Below are 22,405 nucleotides of genomic sequence, written 5' to 3'. Positions count from 1 at the left end.
AAACTGAACAATTGGCTTCATGAAACTACATTTTAAATGTAGGAAATGTTACATTCAACTGCAGGAAACACGCAGTTTGGCTGAGGAATCATACTCAGAAAAAACAAAACTTCTCCACAACCCTTTTCTTTGTATTCGCCATACCATTTAAATCTAGACATTTAGATTAGACTATTTAGACATTTTCCTTTTTAAGGCCGTAATCCTGTTGTAGATATAAAATTTCAAGTTCTTCCAGTCTCTCTTCCTGAGAGCTTCAGGTTCAGCCCGTAAACATTTCTCACAATCTCTTCGATGGTACAGTACAAGATCGGATGAACTGATTCATTTGCCTCTCTACTGCCCTAACCTCTGCCGGCTGCCAGGGTGTTCTTTTCTGTGGAGCTTTACCTGTAAGGGAGGAGACAAAAACAAAGGTATTAGTAACAGTGGAAGCGGTACAGTTCCAAGCTCTGCGTCAGTATATACAGTACAAGTGAAATTATGAGGCTGATCAGAGCTGAAATAAGCATCTGTCCTCAATGATTTGATCACAGTGTTCAGCTCTCAGTCCATCAGTTTACAGCTGACATAAACCTACATCCGAGCCACCACTTGTCATCAGATCCCATTCTAGGCCAGAGGAAGACCCTCAAAAGTGCTTAAGTTTTTGAGATTCCCTTATGGAGGTGGAACAAAGAACGACAATGTTTTCCATCTTCTCTAAGGTCTCCCACATGAAATGGATTCTTGTTAGGAAAATAACAATTTAAAGTACCTCCAATTACCCACCAGTGCTTGGGGGCCACCAGACTGAGGTTGCAAAGATGGTTTCATTAATCTCCTGTCTCCAAATCTACTGATATTACTGCAATAATAATAAAAATGAGTAAAAAAAACAATCACCTTTGGAGGAATGTCCCACAGTACTGACTCCAGAAGATGCTCCATGCTCTGCTGATGGCCGTTTGTGTTGCTTGCTTGTTGAAGAGATTTCATTCCCCACAGTACCTGAAACAGTTTCCTCTGTTGACGGTTCTATGAAATATATATACACATATTTGAAAAGACATACTTCAAATGTACTACAAATATTCCGACCATAGAAAACAAAGGTATGTCATTTATTGTTGCAAGAATGCTTTAAATTGCAAAAGAAAAATCAGTGCATTAAACAAGTTTTAAAAATCTGTGTTTTCTTCATTTGTAACTAAATCTAAATATTCTATAACTAATAAATGATCAAGTTGAGGTTATATCTACTTCACGTCACATTGTTGCATCCAGTATTAACTTGAAAAGTTTGTTTCACTTGTGTCATTCAACACCCCAGCTTATTGATGGTCAAAGCCTGAGCACTGTCTCTTTTCATCTCTTTTTAGCAAGTCAGTTGAATGATGGCCAAGTGGCTAATGATATATCCCATTCTATATCTATGGTTGTTTAGGGCACAGTGTTTGAATTAATATTCAGATACTTCAGTTTGCCTATCCTTGAAGCAAAATTACTAATTTCACCCCAAAAGACTGGCACAAGGAAAAGTCCTGCACTGTACTCAGTTACAATCCACCAGTGCTTGGGGGCCACCAGACGGAGGGTGCAAAGATGGTAGGAATCTTTCACATTAATTTCATCTACTGATATTACTGCAATAATAATAAAAGAGTAAAAAAAAACAATCACCTTTGGGGGAATGTCCCACAGTACTGACTCCAGAAGATGCTCCATGCTCTGCTGATGGCTGTTTGTGTTGCTTGCCTGTTGAAGAGATTTCATTCCCCACAGTACCTGCAACAGTTTCGTCTGCTGATGGTTCTATGAAATACATAACATAGTTGAGGGGAAAAGAACAAAAAAATAAAATAAATTAGTGGAACGTGGTAATTTTAGTGCCTATGCTAATGGTCAACATGAACACTTAACATTTACCAGGCTGAGATTTTGTCAGGACACACCTCATAGTGAACAGTAAGACATTTAGAACAAGAATATGAAAATGTTCTTGCATGAAGCTAAATAAATCCAACAACTTGGCTGCTCAGCAGGTGGTTAGATGTTGCACATTCTCAGAACCCATCGGCTGTATTCGGCGTCTGACTTCCGGCAGACAGCGATACAGCCTCTGGGGGCAGACCCACTGATGTTTTACTATTCCGGTTTTATTTTGGAGGATCACGAATTTCTGTTTCCTACTTAAGTTTACTCCCCACTCATTGTTTATAGTCCGACTAGAAACTGGAGCGACAATGGAGTTGGAGTTGAAAGAGGATATCAACAACCGTATCCTATCACAAGTAGCACCCGGCTCAAACGTGATTGGTCAATATCACGTGGACTACAAACAGCCTACAACCGGAAACCAGGGCTCTTCCGCTCTTCTTCTGGAGGGAAGATCTCGAGTTAGCCCACAGACTCTACATTCACTATGTAGAGTCTGTATATATAGAACTAGATGTTGCATATACTGGTAGCCTTAATCATGGTGCAACGCATGGAAAGTAAGGCTGCTGAAGGCTTTAAACAGATAGAAAGAGCTACTACATTGCAAATATACACTGAGGATACTGTACCTTGAATACTACATGAGTATGAAACTACAGTACCCATGTAGGAAATGTACTTTAAAAAAAACCTTTTTTTTTATTTATAAAACATGAACTGACTGAAACATACCATCAACAGCAAATTAACGATTTCCATCCTGTCTGCATGCATCTTCCTCATCACTACCCATAACGATTTCTGCAGGAGACATGACACACTTATAATTCGGTCAGACAAAAGAATAGACGATACATCAAGTACAGTGAAAATCAAATATACCATTTGGATCAATTGTGATTTCATCCAAGTTCTTTCCATGGAACTCAGCCAGTCTTCCTTTCTCAAGTGCCAGTAGAACTTTACTGATCTTTGCAAGTTGCAGGGTCTTGTCAGAGTCGATAAAACTCTCGGTGGATCCTGATGTCGTGACCAAGAAAGTTCGCTAGTTGGTCCATCTCTGTGTCATGTTGAGCACTGTTGACAGAGTTGCAGCATGTTTTCGCAGTTTGGTTGATGACAATGCCTTGGGACACTTTGCACCACACGACTTTGCAAAGCCACGTATACAGTCTGAGCCACGGAGATGTGACATAGCTGCAGGTCTTGCAAACAAGTAAGTATTGTCTTGAAGAACCCGCAGGCCTCTCTTTGCTGAACGAGGAGTTCCAAAGCATGGAGCATTTTTGGAGTCAGGAGAATTGGAACTGCTCTGCCTCGCTTTCCTCTGGTGACAATTCTGGAGAAATGTCTGCAGAGCTTTTTCTACTTCAGACAGTGCCCAGTCCAAGTCCTCATGGGGATCCGATGTGTCCCTTGACAAAAAAAGCCGACAGAGGCATGCTTGCCACCTCTCCTTCTCTGCGTCTGTTAAACAGGATGGTCTGTGTTAAAGAAACTTTTGCAAGGTCGATCCAGGCCTTTGTAGAGGACTTTCAGACAATGTGATGCTGCATTCATCTAGTCTTTCACTGAGAAACTGGTGCATTCTTTGCACATCCTCAGTAAAGGGCATTAGAGTGGTGCATTCCACTTGGCCTCAACGATGTTCCTTAGTGCTGTTGCAGAAACCAATGCGTTCCACTTCTCATTGTGCACTTCTTGGAACTCAGGCGCACGCTTCACAAGCTCTTGGTTGTTGGAAATGAGTCCTTGAGCTTTCAAGAGCTTGCTGACTTTTACCAAAGCATTTCCAAGTTTTGTTGCCAGTGATGGAATGGCAAATGTGTTGGTACTGCTCTCATAGCCGCAAGTACTTTTGACAGCTTTGACCATCTCCACATAATTCGCAGGATTAATGAAATCCTCCATCTTTTTTAATCTGGTATGTTTCCTAGCATTGTCCAGCAGTCGTCCCAATTCACGCATTTTTCACGGATGCACTGATTACTTTTAATGTCATTCCACATTTATTGAGCAAGTGCTGCCCATATTCAATAATGACATGGTCATTCTTAATTATTTCTGTGACAGGATCGTGATTCATGGCACTGACAACTTTCCACAGCTGCCTGCTGATATGTGAAGGCACAGGTGCAGTGTATGCACATAGAGCCTGAACACGGTTCTTGCCAGGTTTTGGGTTGACTGATCCAGGCTTGAGTCTACAAACTCGCATATGTCTCCATAGAACATTTCGTGTGAAAAGTCCTGGCAGTACGCACAGTGCATGAAATCAGTTCCCTGTGCTTCTTTTGGTGGCCGTTTACATGGGACAAGTTGTCCCTTTCCTGACTCCATTACAGTGGCATTATGGGCATAGTTGCCTTTGTTCGAATATATTCTAGCAGACGTTTTCTCTCTTTGGACTTTTTTGGAAAGCTAAAAGCTCTTGCCACCTCCACCTTATTTTCGTGTACATGTTCCAGATGTCTTGCCATTTTGGCATATGGCTTTCTGCAATAAAAACAATAGTTTCTCTTATCGTAGCTTCTCTTGCCATTTTTATTTTGGTGAGAACTAACTACTAGACTATCACTGGTGTCCTGACTTGAGCAGGGTTCTTCCTCTACAGTAAGTTCAGGGCAGGGTTCTTCCTCTACAGTAAATTCAGGGCAGGGTTCTTCCTCTACAGAGAATTCAGATGTAACGGTGGGTGTCCAATCCAAGTGTTGTGGTGTCACATTCATTAGGCATCTCTGAGCCAGGGTTTAGCAGAGAATCAAGAAATTGGCGTTTTCTTGGACTGAGGTCAGTGCTAGAATCACTGTCAGTGTCGGGTTAGAATCTGGAACATACTCCTCTTCATCTCCACTGACTGATGTCATGCTATCATACAGTTCTGTGTCTTCAAGGCATGTGTCCTTCATCTAAGAGATTTTTATTTGGAAAAATAAAAATTAAAAAGTCATAGACATATTTTCTTTAAACTAACATTAAATCATGTACTTTATGAAAGACTGTGGAACATTTCTACAATGTTAATCCAGGCACTTAATTGTGAACTTACTATAATGCTTTTGTCCGTCTTAGTCTCGGTACAATATTTTCATTTTCATTATGGAAGTCCTTCCAAGTCTGTAAACACAAGCAACATCTTAAGTCATTATACAGTATGAAATTAAACAAACAAGTACAAAAAATTAGTGTATGAAGCAAAATGTGACCGGACATTCTTTAGAGAGTGATGATTTTTGTTTTACAAAGTAAAATGTATTGACACTAGTTTTTAAGTCACTAGTTAAAGGAAATTGATTATTTTCCAACTTGTGTCCAATCGTCCTTCCAATTCATTTCTCTAACCTAGTGACATAAAAGTTAATTAAAGAAAGTCTTCCTTGGTGGAGCTGAGGCAGAGCTGCTCACTGCCACGGTCGTGCTATAATCGGGGCAATTTTTATTTAAAGTACATCCAGTCGTCCACTAAGTGTTTTTATCTACACACTGACCGGTTCTGGTTGTTGAGCACCTATGCCCCAGTTCCACTAAGGAAGACTTTCTTGAAATTTTGTTTACATCACTAGGTTAGAGAAATGAAAATAAATAAATAAATTTAAGTTTGGGACTTCGATGTCAAAGGTTATTCGAAAAAATAACAATTATATGGTTGAAAAAAATAGCACAATAAAATAAGTTTTGTGTAGAATTTGCTACTAAAACAAAGACATTTTGTGAAGTAGTGAAAGTCAGAGAGGCTACTGCAGTTCTCATTTTCGATCTCAAATCAAAGATTGAAATTGGTGGACAAAAGTACATGTGGGTCATTATATAATTTCGGGACATTCTAAGTCCATGAGCTATATGTTGCATGTATTTTTAGGAAATTTAAAAAAAAAAAAGATTTTTATGTTAACAATTAAAGCTGTCCTGTGGAGTTTTGTCCACACAACCTGTGTTTGCTTTCACATATCCTCAATACAACAAGCTTAATGGGGACATTTTTACACACCATGTTATCATCCTTTACGGGGACAAAGCATCTCTGGGTTTTATTTAACACTAATGGTATCATAAGAAGTGCACTGTGGGGACATCGTAAATGTGCCAGATCAAGGTGATAATTAGGCCAAAGGAAAATATCCAGACAGGTTCAGATCCATCTTCAAAGTCCCTTTAACTTTTGCCTCATTGAGGTATTAGATTTAACTGTTAGTAGACCTGATTGACAAGAAATTACCCTCACAATGACCTCATTTGCTTTGTTTAGTTGCTTAAACCAAACGTACAGAGGCTGTTGAAGTAAACATCAAGTGATGAAGGTGAATGTACCTCTTGAGTAGTGTCCTGTAGACACAAAGCTTCTTCCATCCGTTTCTCAGACATGGCAGCAGGATGGGAGCTCTTTGCAGAATGAATATCCATGGCACACAGTGTCATCTGCAATGATTTACAAGGAAAACAATGAAAATATGAGGACCTTTAGGTCAATTTAATGTAAACACCATGTAAAACTCAAGTAGATAAATACATGTTCTTAAGGATCTGTAAACTTTAGTACATGCCAAAACACCAGACTTCATAAGAAAAGAAAACACCAAACTGTACTGTAATATTTCAGACTAATGAGTCAACCTCTGTTTGCTTTCACACATCTTCAATACAACAAGCTTAATGGGGACATTTTTACACACCATGTTATCATCCTTTACGGGGACAAAGCATCTCTGGGTTTTATTGAACACTAATGGTATCATAAGAAGTGCACTGTGGGGACATCGTAAATGTGCCAGATCAAGGTGATAATTGGGCCAAAGGAAAATATCCAGACAGGTTCAGATCCATCTTCAAAGTCCCTTTAACTTTTGCCTCATTGAGGTATTAAATTTAACTGTTAGTAGACCTGATTGACAAGAAATTACCCTCACAATGACCTCATTTGCTTTGTTTAGTTGCTTTAAACCAATCGTACAGAGGCTGTTGAAGTAAACATCAAGTGATGAAGGTGAATGTACCTCTTGAGTAGTGTCCTGTAGACACAAAGCTTCTTCCATCCGTTTCTCAGACATGGCAGCAGGATGGGAGCTCTTTGCAGAATGAATATCCATGGCACACAATGTCATCTGCAATGATTTACAAGGAAAACAATGAAAATATGAGGACCTTTAGGTCAATTTAATGTAAACACCATGTAAAACTCAAGTAGATAAATACATGTTCTTAAGGATCTGTAAACTTTAGTACATGCCAAAACACCAGACTTCATAAGAAAAGAAAACACCAAACTGTACTGTAATATTTCAGACTAATGAGTCAACCTCTGTTTGCTTTCACACATCTTCAATACAACAAGCTTAATGGGGACATTTTTACACACCATGTTATCATCCTTTACGGGGACAAAGCATCTCTGGGTTTTATTGAACACTAATGGTATCATAAGAAGTGCACTGTGGGGACATCGTAAATGTGCCAGATCAAGGTGATAATTGGGCCAAAGGAAAATATCCAGACAGGTTCAGATCCATCTTCAAAGTCCCTTTAACTTTTGCCTCATTGAGGTATTAAATTTAACTGTTAGTAGACCTGATTGACAAGAAATTACCCTCACAATGACCTCATTTGCTTTGTTTAGTTGCTTAAACCAAACGTACAGAGGCTGTTGAAGTAAACATCAAGTGATGAAGGTGAATGTACCTCTTGAGTAGTGTCCTGTAGACACAAAGCTTCTTCCATCCGTTTCTCAGACATGGCAGCAGGATGGGAGCTCTTTGCAGAATGAATATCCATGGCACACAATGTCATCTGCAATGATTTACAAGGAAAACAATGAAAATATGAGGACCTTTAGGTCAATTTAATGTAAACACCATGTAAAACTCAAGTAGATAAATACATGTTCTTAAGGATCTGTAAACTTTAGTACATGCCAAAACACCAGACTTCATAAGAAAAGAAAACACCAAACTGTACTGTAATATTTCAGACTAATGAGTCAATCTCTGTTTGCTTTCACACATCTTCAATACAACAAGCTTTAATGGGGACATTTTTACACACCATGTTATCATCCTTTACGGGACAAAGCATCTCTGGGTTTTATTGAACACTAATGGTATCATAAGAAGTGCACTGTGGGGACATCGTAAATGTGCCAGATCAAGGTGATAATTGGGCCAAAGGAAAATATCCAGACAGGTTCAGATCCATCTTCAAAGTCCCTTTAACTTTTGCCTCATTGAGGTATTAAATTTAACTGTTAGTAGACCTGATTGACAAGAAATTACCCTCACAATGACCTCATTTGCTTTGTTTAGTTGCTTACACCAAATGTACAGAGGCTGTTGAAGTAAACATCAAGTGATGAAGGTGAATGTACCTCTTGAGTAGTGTCCTGTAGACACAAAGCTTCTTCCATCCGTTTCTCAGACATGGCAGCAGGATGGGAGCTCTTTGCAGAATGAATATCCATGGCACACAATGTCATCTGCAATGATTTACAAGGAAAACAATGAAAATATGAGGACCTTTAGGTCAATTTAATGTAAACACCATGTAAAACTCAAGTAGATAAATACATGTTCTTAAGGATCTGTAAACTTTAGTACATGCCAAAACACCAGACTTCATAAGAAAAGAAAACACCAAACTGTACTGTAATATTTCAGACTAATGAGTCAATCTCTGTTTGCTTTCACACATCTTCAATACAACAAGCTTAATGGGGACATTTTTACACACCATGTTATCATCCTTTACGGGACAAAGCATCTCTGGGTTTTATTGAACACTAATGGTATCATAAGAAGTGCACTGTGGGGACATCGTAAATGTGCCAGATCAAGGTGATAATTGGGCCAAAGGAAAATATCCAGACAGGTTCAGATCCATCTTCAAAGTCCCTTTAACTTTTGCCTCATTGAGGTATTAAATTTAACTGTTAGTAGACCTGATTGACAAGAAATTACCCTCACAATGACCTCATTTGCTTTGTTTAGTTGCTTAAACCAAATGTACAGAGGCTGTTGAAGTAAACATCAAGTGATGAAGGTGAATGTACCTCTTGAGTAGTGTCCTGTAGACACAAAGCTTCTTCCATCCGCTTCTCAGACATGGCAGCAGGATGGAAGCTCTTTGCAGGATGAATATCCATGGCACACAATGTCATCTGCAATGATTTACAAGGAAAACAATGAAAATATGAGGACCTTTAGGTCAATTTAATGTAAACACCATGTAAAACTCAAGTAGATAAATACATGTTCTTAAGGATCTGTAAACTTTAGTACATGCCAAAACACTAGACTTCATAAGAAAAGAAAACACCAAACTGTACTGTAATATTTCAGACTAATGAGTCAACCTCTGTTTGCTTTCACACATCTTCAATACAACAAGCTTAATGGGGACATTTTTACACACCATGTTATCATCCTTTACGGGACAAAGCATCTCTGGGTTTTATTGAACACTAATGGTATCATAAGAAGTGCACTGTGGGGACATCGTAAATGTGCCAGATCAAGGTGATAATTGGGCCAAAGGAAAATATCCAGACAGGTTCAGATCCATCTTCAAAGTCCCTTTAACTTTTGCCTCATTGAGGTATTAAATTTAACTGTTAGTAGACCTGATTGACAAGAAATTACCCTCACAATGACCTCATTTGCTTTGTTTAGTTGCTTAAACCAAACGTACAGAGGCTGTTGAAGTAAACATCAAGTGATGAAGGTGAATGTACCTCTTGAGTAGTGTCCTGTAGACACAAAGCTTCTTCCATCCGTTTCTCAGACATGGCAGCAGGATGGGAGCTCTTTGCAGGATGAATATCCATGGCACACAATGTCATCTGCAATGATTTAGAAGGAAAACAATGAAAATATGAGGACCTTTAGGTCAATTTAATGTAAACACCATGTAAAACTCAAGTAGATAAATACATGTTCTTAAGGATCTGTAAACTTTAGTACATGCCAAAACACCAGACTTCATAAGAAAAGAAAACACCAAACTGTACTGTAATATTTCAGACTAATGAGTCAACCTCTGTTTGCTTTCACACATCTTCAATACAACAAGCTTAATGGGGACATTTTTACACACCATGTTATCATCCTTTACGGGACAAAGCATCTCTGGGTTTTATTGAACACTAATGGTATCATAAGAAGTGCACTGTGGGGACATCGTAAATGTGCCAGATCAAGGTGATAATTGGGCCAAAGGAAAATATCCAGACAGGTTCAGATCCATCTTCAAAGTCCCTTTAACTTTTGCCTCATTGAGGTATTAAATTTAACTGTTAGTAGACCTGATTGACAAGAAATTACCCTCACAATGACCTCATTTGCTTTGTTTAGTTGTTTAAACCAAACGTACAGAGGCTGTTGAAGTAAACATCAAGTGATGAAGGTGAATGTACCTCTTGAGTAGTGTCCTGTAGACACAAAGCTTCTTCCATCCGCTTCTCAGACATGGCAGCAGGATGGGAGCTCTTTGCAGGATGAATATCCATGGCACACAATGTCATCTGCAATGATTTACAAGGAAAACAATGAAAATATGAGGACCTTTAGGTCAATTTAATGTAAACACCATGTAAAACTCAAGTAGATAAATACATGTTCTTAAGGATCTGTAAACTTTAGTACATGCCAAAACACCAGACTTCATAAGAAAAGAAAACACCAAACTGTACTGTAATATTTCAGACTAATGAGTCAACCTCTGTTTGCTTTCACACATCTAAAATACAACAAGCTTAATGGGGACATTTTTACACACCATGTTATCATCCTTTACGGGACAAAGCATCTCTGGGTTTTATTGAACACTAATGGTATCATAAGAAGTGCACTGTGGGGACATCGTAAATGTGCCAGATCAAGGTGATAATTGGGCCAAAGGAAAATATCCAGACAGGTTCAGATCCATCTTCAAAGTCCCTTTAACTTTGCCTCATTGAGGTATTAAATTTAACTGTTAGTAGACCTGATTGACAAGAAATTACCCTCACAATGACCTCATTTGCTTTGTTTAGTTGCTTAAACCAAACGTACAGAGGCTGTTGAAGTAAACATCAAGTGATGAAGGTGAATGTACCTCTTGAGTAGTGTCCTGTAGACACAAAGCTTCTTCCATCCGTTTCTCAGACATGGCAGCAGGATGGGAGCTCTTTGCAGGATGAATATCCATGGCACACAATGTCATCTGCAATGATTTAGAAGGAAAACAATGAAAATATGAGGACCTTTAGGTCAATTTAATGTAAACACCATGTAAAACTCAAGTAGATAAATACATGTTCTTAAGGATCTGTAAACTTCAGTACATGCCAAAACACCAGACTTCATAAGAAAAGAAAACACCAAACTGTACTGTAATATTTCAGACTAATGAGTCAACCTCTGTTTGCTTTCACACATCTTCAATACAACAAGCTTAATGGGGACATTTTTACACACCGTGTTATCATCCTTTACAGGGACAAAGCATCTCTGGGTTTTATTGAACACTAATGGTATCATAAGAAGTGCACTGTGGGGACATCGTAAATGTGCCAGATCAAGGTGATAATTGGGCCAAAGGAAAATATCCAGACAGGTTCAGATCCATCTTAAAAGTCCCTTTAACTTTTGCCTCATTGAGGTATTAGATTTAACTGTTAGTAGACCTGATTGACAAGAAATTACCCTCACAATGACCTCATTTGCTTTGTTTAGTTGTTTAAACCAAACGTACAGAGGCTGTTGAAGTAAACATCAAGTGATGAAGGTGAATGTACCTCTTGAGTAGTGTCCTGTAGACACAAAGCTTCTTCCATCCGTTTCTCAGACATGGCAGCAGGATGGGAGCTCTTTGCAGGATGAATATCCATGGCACACAATGTCATCTGCAATGATTGACAAGGAAAACAATGAAAATATGAGGACCTTTAGGTCAATTTAATGTAAACACCATGTAAAACTCAAGTAGATAAATACATGTTCTTAAGGATCTGTAAACCTCAGTACATGCCAAAACACCAGACTTCATAAGAAAAGAAAACACCAAACTGTACTGTAATATTTCAGACTAATGAGTCAACCTCTGTTTGCTTTCACGGGTCCATGTTATTTGTCCGACATCCCATTAGTCAGACGTCCCGTTGTTCCGATATGTGATTATACCAGGCTATACTGTATTTGTGTACCATAGAGGATCAGCAACGCAACGAAAGTAGGCTACTGGTCAAGATACAAGTGTCATAGAGAGAAGAGAGTGAAACACCATAACCTCCAGTTATTAACTCTGGGGTCGGGGTTGTGTGGGGAGCTCTCTGCGGTGCTGAACGGCTCCCGGCGGGCGTATTTCTGCCTTGATGGTGCGCCGCGACCGGCTGTGGGTCAGCTGGGAAAGGCTTGAGGCAAAGCAGGCTCACGGCTTATGTGTTTGCCACTTTCTTTTTCATTTTAACCCACACCATGATCTTTTCCTGACCCTAACCAAGTGGTTTTTGTGCCTAAACCTAACCAGACCTTAACCACAGGGCATCATGATGATTTCGGAACAACGGGACTTCGGAACAATGGGTTTAATATGGTTGCAACAATGGGATGTCGGACCAGTGGGCAGTTCCCGCTTTCACACATCTTCAATACAACAAGCTTAATGGGGACATTTTTACACACCATGTTATCATCCTTTACGGGACAAAGCATCTCTTGGTTTTATTTAACACTAATGGTATCATAAGAAGTGCACTGTGGGGACATCGTGAATGTGTCAGATTACAGTGATAATTAGGCCAAGGAAAAGGTCCAGACAGTTAAAGATCTGTCCCAAATTTCTAAAATATGTAAAAACACTAATTAATAAAAATACAGGATAATTTAATTTCAGTAGTTTCTAATGAAGATACCTTCACACACAATGTTATTCTGAGACGTTCTTAAAGCCTACACATTTAAAAACTGTGCAGTCATGAGACATACTTGCATTCGCCATGGGCAGTCATCGCCTCCGTAGTCGTAAGTTATTTCTTCACCTTCCTTTATGTCTTTTAGAGCAAAAAGGCATAAGTGTGGGCTTCCCTCCACCTCAATTTGTTTCATCCTGCAATTTGGATGTCTGTGTTCATCATTCACTAGGCGGCCAAATGAATCGTCTTCTCTGGAGGCATCAATACTTAGAATGGACAAAAAGATGAGAAAGAGGAAAATAAAAACAATTTTAGTTGAAAATAATGTCTCCCCAGGTCCTATCCAAAATTCAACATTCAATGTATTTCCTTTACCTTGCAGTGTCACATTATTAAATGGCAGACATTGATTGTGCAGTCTTATATCAAATTCAACAATTTATAGAATGTATATAAAGGAATGTACCAGAGATAAAGATGCAATTTTAAATCTTACCACCATGTTTTCCCTCTCCACTTGAAGAGAAAGAAAATGCAGCACATGAGGGATGGTAAACCTTTCTCCTCCTCTCGGCTTCAGCATCATCTATCAAATCACCCCTGTATTCAACGACAAAATCTCCTTTGCAGAATGAACCTCGTATGCGAACAAACCACGTCCTGCAAGAAAAATAAAAGGAAATTTTGATCAAAACAAGAAAGCAAATCATACACTACAATGGATATTTCTTCTGTGGCAACATGTATTTAAACACACACATTGCAGCTTAAGAGTGACAAAACCTTTTTTTTTTTATTCAATGGCAGCACGACTAAGTTGAGATGCCAACTAGTGGTATAGTGATTTAATTCAAGTAATTTACTTTTTCTGAAATTTCTAGAAACACAGTGATGCATTTAAAGTAAAAAATGGCCTCTAACTTCTGCTCTGTCTATGGGTGCATCGAAAGTCCTTAATTTCAGGATTGTTTCCTTCCTACTCTCCTCTCCTTGCGTCTTAGTCCTCTCAACGAGGAGAAACGTGAGGAAATCATGCAAGGAGAGAGGATACGAGGAAATATGAATTAAGAGACATTGGACTTCCTCTCCAGGGTTTTCCCTGCCATTATACAGCTTAGGCACGGAACCTAAGCATTTTTGCATTCGCCCTAAGCGAAAAATCAGCCTCGATCTCAGCATGCTCCACACATGCGCTGTCTCCCCACAACTCGCAATTGCATCGTCATTTAAAAGACATCGTGAAACAACCCTTCCACGATGATGGCGATCGGATCGCCATTGGCACAACCCTAGTAGGATGTATTTCAGGATAATATAAAGTGCAGTGTGCTGAGGTAGAATTTAAATGAGGCGTTATAATCTATGTAAAATTATAATTTGTATTTTGGGTTAACTTTTTGATGTGTATTCAATGTTTCCCACAGGACAGGAATCTATTTGTGGTTACGGCCAGGCTCCGCCAGCTGCAAACGTAAGCGTCACATCAGCATAGCAGCGTATTCATTTGGGCTACACTGACTGCGTACGGAAGCAACACGTAGAGAAGCCAGCGGGTTGTTTACCGTTTGCCAAGCCGAGGCTGCATGAAATGTTAAAGCATTTCCCACCTAAGTTATTACATATATTTGAGTTATCTACAAGTTAACTGTACTGTTTGTCATCTACTCGCTTTCAAATGTCCGCCACGGACATTTACACAATGTCACGGATAAACATGGGTAAATGCATGAAAAAAATCATCACATATCACCTCTGATAATGGTTTATTCATTTAAAAACACATTGTGTTCGTTTAACACACTATTTCATGCAGTTTTTATCTGCTGGAGGGTCACGTAGGGGAGCGTAGCGCGACAAAAATAGAAGAGCTGCGTAAAATAGAGAGTTGTCACGCGACAGACGGTGGTTGTCACACCGCTCCCGTTGCCGGTGGAGCCGCTGTAATTGATTAACGCGGGTGAGCTGCTACGGGACTCGCGCTGCAGTTAACACTACTAACAGCGTGAGTTAATGTCTCTGCACATGTTGAGCTTCCAGCTATGTTAATACAGACACAGGCTAATATAACATGATGAGTTAGAGTTGTTCGGACCACTTTTGGACTTGTTTGCCCACATATTTGTACCAAGAGGTCTTTGGATCCGTTCTGCTACTACGTCTGCTTCTTCTTCTGGCGGACCAGGTGCGTTAAGTGCGTCTTAATGATGCATACCGCCACCTATTGCACCAGAATTGTAACGACAAGCTATATTCACAATGTTTATGAGTGAGGACGAACAGTTAGCGCCAAAAGCAGAAAAATCTATATGTGGCGGAGATAATTTATTCGTGACGCACCGCCACAGATAAATGAATGCATGGGAAACACTGGTATTTTTTTGCATGTTGTTAGGTACAACATCAGTGGGACAATGGACTTCAAAACCCAGCACTCCAATGACTGGAGACCATTGCCAAAGCAGCAGCTCCGACACACCTCCTCAGACTCACCTGCAGTCACACCACTCTACACATACAGCCTGAAGATCAAAGAGACGAAATACAAACACCTCCAAGAACTCAAAGAGGTCATACCCAAAGACTTCCACAGCTTTTATGACAATCTGAAACACTAGAATGACACTGTACTGCACGAGCTACTCTACAGTCACTCCATACTGTCCCACTGTCATTAAATGTCAGTGGTATCCACATGTTTTATTGTCATTGTTATTTATCTGATCAAAATGCTCTGAGACAGATTTATTTTCTGCAGAGTCTCTGCACTCATATGAGCCCTGCTTCACAGGTTGTACGTTCACATTAGGCAGCTGCAACCCAACCAAAGTCTACTGCTGCTGGCCACTGAGAAGCTCTGACCCTTGACCTTGTTTTATTAGCTGTTCATGATGTTCATTATCCAGGAAGTTACTTACACACACACGTCATAATTTACAAAATAAATCTATTCGAATTTTGTTTATACTGTATTCATTTTTTGTATGATAATTTACCAATGTTTTATTATAACGCAAGCTGTCGATTGGAGACACTCTGCTGGTGTTTGCAATGTTAGACTAAATAAACAACTTTATAAATACATACAGTGTTTAATTTACACAAACGCTGTAAAGGATAATGATTTATTTTGAGGCCTGAGACACGAAAGTGGAGAAGAAGTACTGGTGAAAAACCACTGAAATGCAGTTTAGTCCATCATTTACCTGTTAATAGCACTTATCTTTTATAAGAGATTTTGGCCAAATGTATTAAACAACAGGAAAAACAGCGCACAAATAGTTACAATAAACTCTGTAACCTGTAAGTTGATGATAACGTAATGCAATGAGCTACTGCAGCAGATGCGGCCATCATAATCAGTGATGGCACAAACATATCAGTCTGTTGGAGCAGCATCCAGTCAATAACTGATGGAACAGTAAAGAGGAGTGTCGGCTGGTAAAAGACTTCCGTAAAGGAAGCTCGTGTATCCTCACTCATCGCTCCTCATTCCTTGCTCCTCTCTCCTCGATGGACAAATAAGAGACATCGGACGGCTGGAAAGATGGCGGAGCTCGAACCACTTCCGGTTCAAGTTCAAGGTGTCTTAGGGATGTAACGATTACCAGTTAAGTGATAAACCGTGGTAAAATTCCTGACGGTTAGTATTACTGTTTCAAATTTTAATTATCATTAAAGCTGTGTTTGATTATGGCACTGTTGAAAAACTCATAGTGATACTGCTCACCAAAGCAGTAGCAGTCCTTCAGACACAGACGCGCATGCATAGTATGCAATGTTTGGCCCCACTGAAAACATGGTGGAAGGCATGACAGGGTTCAACGCTAAGGTTTTTTTTCACTTGCCCGGTTGGGCAAGTTGGTCAGAGATCTACTTGCCCGAAGTCAGTTTGTACTTGCCCTAAAAAAAATTGTTTAATTTAAGCGGCTATCAATTAACAAAGACTGCAGTTATTTTTATGTTCAGTAATCTTTATTCACACTGTATTTATTAATTAAAACAACATATGTCATGTATTGTAGCTTAATTCCTACACAAATATGACAGTGTCAGGGCTTAAAGTGAAAAATTTGTCAATCATTCTCTGTCTATAATTTTGCGCCCTACTTGAGCCATGCCCACCTCTATTTATTGTTCATCCCTCTCTCCAGTTCTGCTGTATTAACAGGTGAAGCACACGCATGAAAAATAATTTTCACATGCGTGAAACATTTTGTATGCTTGCAAAGCACAGCCTGCTGGGATGTTTCTATGTATCTACTGGCACCAGAAGGGCTCTTTAGGACTAAGTACATACAGTACATGTGTGCACAGTAATGAGCAGGTGAAATGTCTGTCTAGCTTACATATGAGGTGTCTCAAGATTTAGGAACATACAATTTTATTGAATATAATAAAGTAAAAAGTCACTTGACATGCTGTTTTGTGCTATGACCTATTTAAGTGCTGGAAGCTGTTATTTACGTGACAACGCCTGAACGCAACACAAGCTCAGTATGAGTGCCATGCTGCACTGCTGTGCGAGCAGTGTGTTTGTCTGTGCGTAATGTGCAGTCTGTCGATGGTTATTTAGGCTACACACTGTCCATAACAATAACTTTGTCAGCTGACAAACTGCACCGGGCTCGGGGTCAGGTTTGGTCAGGAAAATGCAGCCCGAGCTGCTCTAGTGTGCTCACCTGTGTGTGTGGAGGAACTCCAACGTGCACAATACAGAGAGCAGAGGAGAATTGTTAACGCGTGACCATGTAGAGACAGAAATGACACGATGGCATAACACCATAAATAGTATATTGTTATGTTATTATATGAAGCGTCCGTCGCAAACTAATATCAATGGGGGCTGTGGGCAGGACATTATAACACAATAATACATTTATTTTATCAATTAGTTATTAACTTTTACTATTTTTAGCAACTTGCCCAATCGGGCAAGTGAGTTGTTAGTTTACATGCCCGACCGTGAGTTTTACTTGCCCCGGGCAATCGGGCAATCCTTATTGTTAAGCCCTGCATGAGCACCCACACAGACAGTGTTTAGGAGGTGAATTTTTGCCTTGCTTTACTTGCCCAAGTTTGACCGCGGAGTATTTGTTTTTACAGCAATGAATAACATGAGCAGCACCAACCAGTTCCGACGTGGACAATGGGAGCCAAAGCGGTGATGTTACTGAAGCTCAGCCTGCCTGCTATTGTGACCCCAAAACCTGTTGATTTATACACATCCCAGGTGACAATTATAGACCTTAAAACGGAATAAACCCAAATTAAACTTAGATTTTACAGTGATTTAATTACAATAAACTGATCAAATGGATGCTGAAATAACTACATCATGATGCCGCTTTGTAAAAACTCTGAATTAATGTTTTGTCAGTCCTGTCAGCATGACGAAAAGCAAAAACTTTTAAAATGCTTGTTTTCTGAATGGAGCTCAGATCGATCAGGGCTATCATTTTAGCTGCTTCATCCACACTCAAAATAACATCATCTAAAGGCTTAAATGAAATTTCATATTGTCATCTCTACTGTGTCTATTCGTATCTGTGTAAAGCATCTTTGGGTTTCTTGAAAGGTGCTGTATACATTCCAGTTATTATAATTAGTATTATTATTATCTAGACATAAGAAATCATCTTACCTTTCACTGCATTGATGAATTTCACCTCCAGTTTCCATGTTTTGTCGGTCTTTAAACCAACATGGTGACAGGCATCTTTAAAAGGACTGAGCCTGGGCGGCATTTCAAACTGAAGAGAAATGAATAAAAAAGGACAGTTATGGCTTCAGTTATGGTAAAAATGCATAAACTGTATTTTAAACTGCGCTATTCCAACTCAATTTCGGTTAAGTCCAGTCTAAATTGAACATATGAAATGTTAAGTTTTGTTAATTTGTGAAATAAATTAAGACAAACTTAAGAAATAATCAATTAACTCTGTGCACTTTAAATATGAGGAAACTAATTGCAGCCTTCTCAAGCACTGGTCTTCTATGATATATTCTTGCACAAAAACATTTGGGATCTCATTTCCACTGGCATTATCTAGTTACATGTCCACTTTAAAATCAGACAAATTAACTAATCATTAAGAGAATAAATTATTTTGGGGGTTTTTTAGAAACTTTACTTCTGCTAGATTCTTCTCCTGATTTTGAAGGCTTAGGCTATTCTGTTGAATATTGATATTATTATTAAGTTTATTTACATGAAAATGTATGCACAATGAAAGTTGATCATTTAACAGAAATTAACAGACTGATTATTTGTGCAGATTAATAATAGAACACAGTGAAAAAAATAGCCATTTTAATAAATCAATATTGCGCTCTGCCGCTCACCAGCCAAGGCGCACTTCAACTTGAAGAAACCTACAGTCTACGGAGAAACTGACTCTAAAAACTGCAGCTGGTCTCAGAAGATTATTGTAGCCCCAAAAGCATAAAGTCACAGCACGTTGTTATTGTTAACATTGCAACATCACCTCGCATAATATTTACTGTTGTCTGTGTGGACACAGAAGGCCTGCTAACTGCAGCAGTTTAGCGAGGCAGACATGCTTCAGATATAACATGTGCACCCCACGTTAGCATCACGGCTAGGACATTTTCTCTCGTTAACTAACATATGTTAACTAACAATATTCAATAGTTATTTTGGCATCAAAAAGCATTTGTGAATTATTTAAAAAATGCAGGCCTCACGGGCCAGATCACACCCCGAATGGTGACCTTTGACACTGTTACATGCTACATGTTACATGCTAGATGTTGACTAAACAGAGCATTTGACACGGTGTAACGTCAACTTCACACTCTCTTATGGCTTCTAACATTATACGTTTACCTTTCTACATGTGTATTAACTGAATAAATCCATCCTGGTTCCGAAAACTTCAACAACTGCTAACTGACTTGGGCCAGGTTGCTCATTAATGCTAGTTAACGTTACTTTGGCTAACGTTATCGTTAATAGCCTTCAAACAACAAACAAAAGACAGTATGAATAAATAAATAAAATATAAAATGCTATATTTCAATAAAAAGATTAATACATACACAAAAATGCCGCTGGCCAAACTCTCAAAGCCTCATCAGACGAATGTTGAATGCAAGACTGTATGGGTGCGGCCTGGAGTCTCCGTCTCACGGCTCTCCTGACATGACCTCTCGTCCGGTGATACAGAAGCCACGCCCCGACTTTCTAAATTTCAGAATAAAAGCTCGCGCCTGACACTATAGTGGTTTTAAATGTAATATTGTATTTTGTAAGGTATTTTAGGAAGCTCGCTTGTGACACTATAGTTGTTTTAAACATAATATTGTATTTTGTAATGTATTTTAGTAATCATGGTAGAAAAGGTTTTTAACATCTGACTGCAGCCTGGAACCTCTTGTCTCATGACACATCTATTGTCTTTTAGGAATCCTAGTTGAAAAGTTGTTTTATACATAGTATTAAATCCTCCTCGAAGTACTGTTGCTTTGTGTTACTTTTACATGTTGTCCTTTCTAATAATCATTTTATTTTTTATGTAAAGCACTTTGAGTTTCATTTTGTGTTGGAGCAGAAGCTACCATCATAAAAAGGGCTGGAACGCCGACTTAAATGTTAAATTAACAGAGGAACAAACATACACAGCCATCGGTTCTGTTTGACAGGTATGCACACACCTGGACCAGGGGCAAGCAGCAATTTATTGATTTGTGACACCTGCTACCTAATCACCACGCCCCCTCTCCAGACAACCTAGTCAGTGTAGGAGCACAAAAACAATATTCAACACCCCCACTTGCTCTTATACTGAATAACAAGATATAGTGTCATATACATTTACACAATTCATTTTCATTTCATGTTTAACCTTTTCACCAAAAATGAAACAGGCAAATATATCAAGCATGGTTTTAGTTCCAGATTTAGTTAAAATATCTACCACCATGTCTGCTGTTGGACAATATTCAATAGTTATTTTGGCATCAAAAGCATTTGTGAATTATTTAAAAATGCAGGCCTCACGGGCCAGATCACACCCGAATGGTGACCTTTGACACTTCTGAAGGTTGCATGGGTCTGAAACTTGGCACAGTCAATGCCCCTGACCTCCTGATACACATACTCTAATGTCAGCCCCCTACCTCAAAGCGTTGATGAATCATTAAGGAAAAGATAAGATAAGATAAGATAAGATAAGATACACCTTTACTGATCCCATAATTGAGAAATTCCAGTGTTACAGCAGTCAGATTAAGTCAAAGAGTCAGATTAAAGATTTCAAATTTAAACTTAAAAACTTAAATAACTAGGCATGCAAATAAGTACAAAAAATACAAGAGACGGCGATAAATAATAATAACAATAACAATAAAAATAATAACGGGAAGTGGATAATAAGGAGCAGCAGTGAATAAAAATAGCCAGTGGATAAGGTGCAAGTGATTGTATGTGCAAAAACAGCAGACTGCTGTGGTGTCCATAAAGTGTCCATAGTGTCAATAAAGTGTCCATGGTGCAGTTTACTGTGAGCAGTGCTGGTTATGTAGCCTGACAGCAGCAGGCAGGAAGGACCTGTGATAGCGTTCCTTCACACACTTTGGGTGAATCAGTCTATCGCTGAAGGAGCTCTCCAGAGCTTTTATCTCCTCCTGCAGAGGATGGGAGTCATTAGTCCTCAGAGATGACAGCTTCGCTGTCATCCTCCTTTCTGCCACCATCTGCACAGAGTCCAGAGAGCATCCCAGGACAGAGCTGGCCTTCTTGATCAGCTTGTCCAGTCTCTTCCTATCTGCAGCCGAGACACTGCTGCCCCAGCAGACCACTCCGTAAAAGATGGCTGATGCCACCACAGTGTCAAAGAAGGTCTTCAGGAGTGCCCCCTGCACTCCAAAAGACCTGAGCCAACTCGGCAGGTAGAGTCTGCTTTGGCCTTTCCTGTACAGTGCTGTTATGTGATCAGTCCAGTCCAGTTTATTGTTAAGATGAATACCCAGGTACTTATAAGATGTCACCATCTCAAGACAGTGATTTTTTAAAAAAACGTGTCTCTTTGGCCACTGCACAGCGACCTTTGACCCCAGGGGCCCCAGATTCGGTACAGATGATCCCCGGAGCTACTAAACAATAATCCGGAACAAAAACCCCAAAGTCCTGTAGATTTTTTGCCTGTTTCAGAAACTCAAAATCAGGAGCTGTCAGACTTGTGCCCTCTTACACCCTTTGACCAGAGAGGAGGTTTTGGAGGAAATGTTTTTCTAAAAGTCACAGGAGTCTGATTTCTTTACATGTTGTTCGGGGCCCAAGACAGCCGGTAGACATCAGTTAGGTTCTGATCAGCCTGGTAGATCCGAGGGTGGGCCTTGAAAGGTTAGCATTTTTGAACCAATTAAGGCTTGCCACGGCCACAAAATTGTCCAAATTACATGAAAATTGGTGTCTGGGCCTATCTTTGGGCCCTGATCGTGAATCCCAAGTATCAATTCAGTGGGCCAATGGGAAAGCCAAGTAGCTTCCAGAAGTTCACTCGAGATGGGGCAAAGATATTCTTGTAGAGCTCTTAGAGATGAGCAACATATCTGAAAAGCATGTAGAAATATTAATATTTAGTTTCC

General features: G+C 39.4%; 1 long non-coding RNA gene across 1 annotated transcript; it reads right to left on the bottom strand.

Moving 5' to 3' along the window:
• Positions 1 to 286: 286 nt before the first annotated feature.
• LOC125889247 (uncharacterized) lies at positions 287 to 1,795 on the bottom strand. The gene is made up of 3 exons (XR_007449427.1): positions 1,663 to 1,795; positions 886 to 1,017; positions 287 to 390 (listed from the first exon to the last, which is right to left on the bottom strand). It is a non-coding gene; the product is annotated as an uncharacterized LOC125889247 (long non-coding RNA).
• Between the last annotated feature and the right edge of the window lie 20,610 nt (positions 1,796 to 22,405).

Source organism: Epinephelus fuscoguttatus, linkage group LG5 (genome assembly GCF_011397635.1).
Source record: "Epinephelus fuscoguttatus linkage group LG5, E.fuscoguttatus.final_Chr_v1".
Classification (NCBI taxonomy): Eukaryota; Metazoa; Chordata; class Actinopteri; order Perciformes; family Serranidae; genus Epinephelus; species Epinephelus fuscoguttatus.
This window is presented reverse-complemented; position numbering and strand designations above follow the sequence as displayed.